Consider the following 6,658-nt stretch of genomic DNA (forward strand, 5'->3'; position numbering starts at 1 on the left):
AGTAAAAACATCACAAATGGAACTTACAGAAGATGATAAAAAGAAGGTGTGAAGTTGACGGATAGTTGCTACCCCATTGAGATGTTCTGTGTAAAAAACTTTACTTTAATATGAAAGATATTGAAGCCTTGCACATTTTTTGTTATTATTAATAACCTTTTAGAGGACTAAGAACGAAGTATGAAAGAACTACAATTCATAGAAAATTTGAAGACTACTGTTACACATGTTTTAATAAATTTAGCCTAGCCTTCCATAATTTATTATTATTTGGAGAATAAAAATTTAAGTTGAGATAAATTAAAAATTTTGTTAGTACAAAAATTGTAAAAAAAAATCTTAATTAATGTGTTAATTAGCTAAGTGAAGAATCAATAGTTTGTGGCTTCCCAGCTGTTTTCGCATCATTCTCACAGCTTTCATCGCGATTATTCTTACCCAAATATTAAATCAAATTTACTTCTAAAATATAACACGAATTTTTATGAAATAGTTTGCAACTGTGTCAAATTTGTTTTAAGAAGATTAAATTATTTTTAAATCTTTGGATCGTTGTTTTCCAATATTATTTCATTTAGTCATTTCATTGTTTTGACAAGCAAAAATTGAATTCTATTGTTATCTCTGGATTTTAGATAAAATTTGTAAACCTTTTTTTAGTTAATCCCTGTAATGGATACATTGGAATTTGAAATCCATTACATTAAATTTAAAACGTCTTGAAATCAGTTATTAATATTGTTTTTGATGATACATTAATAATTCCATTTGTAAGGTATTAATTTATATTTCACAATACAGTTTATGAGGGAGTATAGAATAATCGAATCATTAAAATTCAGTCTATACTTCAATAAAATAATTTCTCATTGCAATCATTTTCATTTATATGCTTGAGTTAAGGTGTAAACTTATACAATTACAATAATCTTGCTGGTAAAGCTATAAGGATATATTAGATATTATTTAAAAGAAACAAGTTTTTATTAATAGAATATTTAATAAGACACATAAAAAATATTATAGAATAAATCTTCACAGTTCACTAACTAAAATATTCATTTCTATACAAATCAAATAATTTACAGTTGAAAATAAAATAAAAAATATATCAGTATTCATAGATTAGATAATTAATATAAGTGTAGAAAAAGAAATATTAAGAAATAATAAAGAAAAAATTTAAATAAAATAGAGAAATTGAAATAATAAAGAACTCAAAATATAACTCCTAGCATAGCAACTATATTTTAACCAAAACTGCCTATTATAGAAGGTACCACTAGAGGATCAGCATCTTCATTGAGTAGCAGATTAATTCCTTTCCAAAAGTTCAGTAAGCTCTGATTCAATTATTTTGATTATCTCAATGGATTTATTGCACTATAAAAACAGTATTATGAATGAAAAAATAGTACTTCCACACCTGTACTTAAAAGAAAGCTAAAAATAAAAAAATCCCAAATTATATACGAGGGTAAGTCAATTATTATCCGCAATATAGTTATAAAATTTTATGTAATCAAATAGGGAACTTAGAAGTACATCATTTTTCGACATAATCCCCTTGCTTTTCAAGGCACTTGGTCCATCGTTGTAACAAGCTTCATGATGCGCTCATAAAGAAAGGTTTTTGGTTGAGCTGCGAGCCAGGAATGCACCACTTCTTTCATTGCTTCCTCCGAGGTAAATTGAATGCCTCTTCAAGTGGACCAAACAAGTGATAGTCAGAAGGGTCAAGATCGGGACAATATTGTAATGTTCTTTTTTGTGAGTAAATAGTTATTTTTATATATAAATGATTTTTAGTATGTTGTATGTTAAGTATCATTTCAGTATTGGTTATTTGTTGTATTAAACCAAAAAGCAAGCCAACCAATTTTCATCAGTAAAATATGAGGTCACAAAAGGCATCATTTAAAACGTATTTGGCACGAATCCTTCAAAAAGTCCGTTGAATATAACATCATAATTGTAGTTACAGTAAATTTAAGAAAAAATAGAAGTTAAGAATAAGCATTGTAGAAAATTAATCATAAAGGAAATCATAAGAAAAAACTCAAAACCATTGTACTACAATCAATTATTCTTGCACTAACCAGTGAACGTTGAAAGATAGAAGAGAGGAAACGGACACTCTTGGTTTGGATTGCCTGGTGAGAGGACGTCCGTCGGCTGAAAGCCATTGTCATACAGTTGGTCATAGCATTTTGGGAAAAGAAGACATCAAGACTCATCAATCATCAAAGGAAGATGATGTAATTGGTTAGTTTTTTTTCTAACTAGAATTTAAATAAATTTTTGATTATTACAATATGACCCAGTACTTCAAAATTGAGTTTCTGGAGCTTCATCTGATTTGACAGGATTTCACGTAAACGCTCGAATGTTTTCTTCATTTGTGGCAGTATCCTCCATATAGTCCTGATCTTGCCCCTTCTGGCTATCACTTGTTTGGTACACTCAAAGAGGCACTAAGGGGCCATCGATTTACCTTGGACGAAGCAATGAAAGAAACAGTGCATTCCTGGCACCCAGCTCAACCAAAAACCTTCGTTTATGAGGACATCCTAAAGCTTGTTCAATGATGGACCAAGTGCCTTGAAAAGCAAGGGGACTATGTCGAAAAATTTGTGTCCCTTGGGGCTAGAACAGTCTGTCGTGGTGTCTATAAGAAAGAACACACTCTCGTTTTCTTTGTTTATAAAACCCTCCCTAAATTCCACAACAATTTGGTAGCAGAGTGTGATTAGGTGCGTAAAAGAGTTAAGTGACGAGAGGAATTTATGTATATTGATGGATATGTAAGCTTTGTGATTTTGTTTAGGACTAACCGCCGAAATCAAAACACAAAGGACATGGACGTTACATTATTCAACATTGAAAGGCTCGCTGCAGAAAATTACGGGATCTGGTTTATGAAAATTGAGGCATATTTGGAAGCGAAGGACTTATACAAAGAAATTATAGAAAAAGATCCGCCAACTGAAGAAAACACAGCTTGGAAAAAACAAAACAAAAAGGTACTCTCTATTATTATTTTAACAGTCAGTGACGATATATTGCCATTGATTAGAGGTGAAAAAAGTACGAAAAGGGTTTGGGAAAAATTAAGAGAAAGGTTTGAGGGCGTTCCAAAGGGGAAGGTAATTGATTTAATGTTTGACCTTGCTAAAATCAGGAAAAACAGAGGTGAAACATTGGATGAATATCTTATGAGGTTTCAATGTTTAGTTCAGGAGATCGCTCATCTGGGTAAATCCCTAACAGACAGAGAATTAGTAAGATATATCATCGAAGGCCCTATTATCATCCTCTTGTCATAGCTATTTTGGTTAATAGGATCATTAAATTCAGCGAAGTAAGGCAAATGATTTTGTCATTTAAAAGAAGGAATAACCTTCATAGGAATGAACTAGCATTAAAGACATATCGCAAAAGGTCAAACTTTTATCTAAAAGCCTGCTTTATTTGTAAAAAAAAAAAAAACAGGTCACCTTAAAAAGGAATGCTGATTTAACAAAGAAAATAATAGATGACACAAGAGAAATGGACCCTTGAATACATAATATCCTCAACCAAGAAAACATCATAGAGCATCTTTGGTTAAAGAATTTGCCATAGATAATAAGTATCTGGTGGAGGAAGGACCTGAAGAAACAAAAGAATTTGAAAAGAAAAAGAAAGTCATCCTTTCCCAGGAAGGAAGCACAGAAGAGAGTGATGAACACTTCAAAGAAAAAGTGACATCTGATCAACAACTAACATTAAATGATGAAGAATCTGGTTGTGAATCCAATGCTCCTAAACTATTTGCTAATGTTGAACATAAAGATATTAGAAAATCATTCCACAGCACATGCTTCCTTGATTTATCACCAATTATCATAATCACTTCCATTTTCTTTTCTTGATTTGTTCCTCTATTGGCTTGTTCGTCTTCTGCCTCAATTATTTTTTGGAAATGATATCAGCCCTGTAGATGCCAAGTATTCTTCTCAAGCATCTATTAACAAATACTAGAAGGTTTTCTACAGTTTTTTAGTGACCCAAGTTTCGAATCCATACATGAGCACTGAGAGGACATTTATTTGCAACAGAAGCAGTTTGGTATCCTGAAAGATACTCTTGTTTATCCAAACTTTGTACAACTGAACAAATTTATGGAATAGAATGTTGAAAAATATTTTTAATGAATATGGTAAAGGGAATGCTAATATATTCATTTGTTGTTCTCACAGTTAAGAGGATCCCTTTTTTGTGAATGGGGTACACAATAGTTTTGTATTCAATAGCATTTGTCAGAAATGCTCTCCACTACCCATATATCTACATTGTCATTGTTCTAAGGGGAATAGGCCAGCGGCATAGCAACATGTACTTAAGCCAGAGGAAAATCATGGATGGGGGCCCTTCGTCGCATTAGGAGGAAGGGGCGGGGAGGCTTTACATTTAATAGCAATCAATTTAATTCCTTTATCCACTTTCCATATCTCAAAATTCTTCTAAGCAGCAGTTAATAATTAAAAATGATATTTTTTTTCTGAACAAAAACACTAATTCTTATTCATCCAGGTACCACGGCTACCCCCCTTCCGTATCTAAAAATTGATCTTACGTATAATTCAGTATTTCTAGGCAAACAATGTTTTTAATTCATTTAATTCATCTTAAATTAAATTTACTTAAAGTAATTTTAAAATATGAAAATACCTACTTTTGTAATATCACTTTGTAAAGAATATATGTCAAGAATATGGAATTTTAAATCGATGCTAGTTTTTTTTATTACACATTTTAAATATTTCAAACCATCTGCCAAGTTCTGAGTTGTTTTCTGAAAATATACATATATAAAAAAAAAATAATACTAATTTAATATTAGTAAAAATATACTTAAGATAGAGATGGTCTGGGTGGTAGATAAAATATCATTTTAATTTCCAGTTTTATAAAACAGCCCTACTGAAAAACTACAATGTGGGTCGAAATATATCTAATATAGCTACCACTATTTTTTAATTGTTTTTCTAACTACCACCCACATCATCTCCTTGATTTAAAATATTGTCAACCATCTATAGATAATACAAATATACTTAGTTTCAGTTAGATTCTTTCCAAGGAAATCAAGCAACACTAATGATATAGTACAAATTACTTATTTTTAAATGATGAAGAAAAAAAAATAGAGTAACCATAAAATTTGCTACTTTAAATAAATTAAAAATGATGAAACATGGAATGTTGAAAAAAAATGCATTTTATCAGTTATATAACTACAGTAACGTGTATATGGCTTAACTAATTTTATTTAATTTCAGTATTCATAAAGTTTTATAATTAGCTACTTTTAAAATTCTCAACTTTTGCTATGAAAAATTATTAAAATAAAAATATTCACTTAAAAATGAGATGTATATTTGTTACCTGATCATTTTTGATGTCATAAGATAACCACTTCATTCGTGAAAAAAATGTAGTATTAAATGCTTGAATTTCTGGATAAATTTTTTCTTTTACTAAATTAACCAAATCATCTTTACAACTCTGATCTGATGATGGTGTTACAAATATGAGATTTTTGAACTTCAGCAGGTTATTCTTCAAATAATAAAAAAACATAATATCACAGTTCAAGTAAAAGGATAATACAGAAAAAATAAAAATGTAAAGTATAAATTACTAAAATGGCTGATCAATAGCATGGAACATTTAAATATCCATTTGTGAATAATGGTCAGATAAAATAAATTACTAATGAGGGGAACTAGTGAAATAAATTCTCATAATTACAAGTCAAAAGCACTTAAGCAACACCTTGATGTAATTGTGAATCTCATATAAGTGAGGATAATTTTTGTTTTCCTTTTATATTTCCATAGTTCAAATTTCTTATTGATGCAATAATATTATGTGTTATTATGGAATTTTGGATCATTTTTTGCCTTTGAGGGTAATTCTCAGGTAACCTGAAAAATCAAGTAATTTTGGGTAAAATGGCTTAATTTCATTTTTGTACATTTAGTGAATGTAATTGGATTAATTGATTGATTATTACATCGATACTGTGTGATGTGCCTAAATATAAAGTGAAGAAAAATAACTGATGACATCAGACCAGGTTATCACTCAATAAATGGGTCCATGGTAGTTTCTCTACCTAAAGAGACTATAAAAAGCTCTTTACCCTAGGTTCATGTACTTCTATTTATCCTTGCATTACCTAGTGATTTTTATGAACTGTTATATTATGACCGTGTTTATATTGAGAATTTATGACCAAGGGTTAAGAGTTTCATCACTCTTAGTATCAACAGTTTTTACTGCCATCTCTTCATAATATTGAAGGGAAGAGGAGGCTGGCCCTGCAATTTTCCTCAAGAAAATTATGTTTTTGACGATATTTTTAAATGTATTGCATATCATCACATAGGTGCATAATATAAAAATGAAGATTTTTTCCATCTGTTCATAAACATTTTCTTTTATATTTAAATTGCTAATATTTTTTATCCCCAGGCATTGAATGATAGTGATTAAAAAAGAATGCCCCAACTAGCTACTAACACTTATTTATCCTATTCTCTTAATTTTTTTTTTACTGGAAGATTATTGATTGACCGTGTGTAAAGATGAAAGGAATATGGTCCGGGTG

General features: G+C 30.0%; 1 long non-coding RNA gene across 1 annotated transcript; it reads right to left on the minus strand.

The window, feature by feature from the left end:
• Positions 1 to 1,253: 1,253 nt before the first annotated feature.
• On the minus strand, positions 1,254 to 5,595 carry LOC112211003 (uncharacterized). Its single transcript, XR_002945402.1, has 3 exons — positions 5,431 to 5,595; positions 4,718 to 4,837; positions 1,254 to 1,383 (listed from the first exon to the last, which is right to left on the minus strand). It is a non-coding gene; the product is annotated as an uncharacterized lncRNA (long non-coding RNA).
• Between the last annotated feature and the right edge of the window lie 1,063 nt (positions 5,596 to 6,658).

Source organism: Halyomorpha halys, unplaced genomic scaffold (assembly GCF_000696795.3).
Source record: "Halyomorpha halys isolate HHAL.00 unplaced genomic scaffold, Hhal_1.1 Scaffold1386.1, whole genome shotgun sequence".
Classification (NCBI taxonomy): Eukaryota; Metazoa; Arthropoda; class Insecta; order Hemiptera; family Pentatomidae; genus Halyomorpha; species Halyomorpha halys.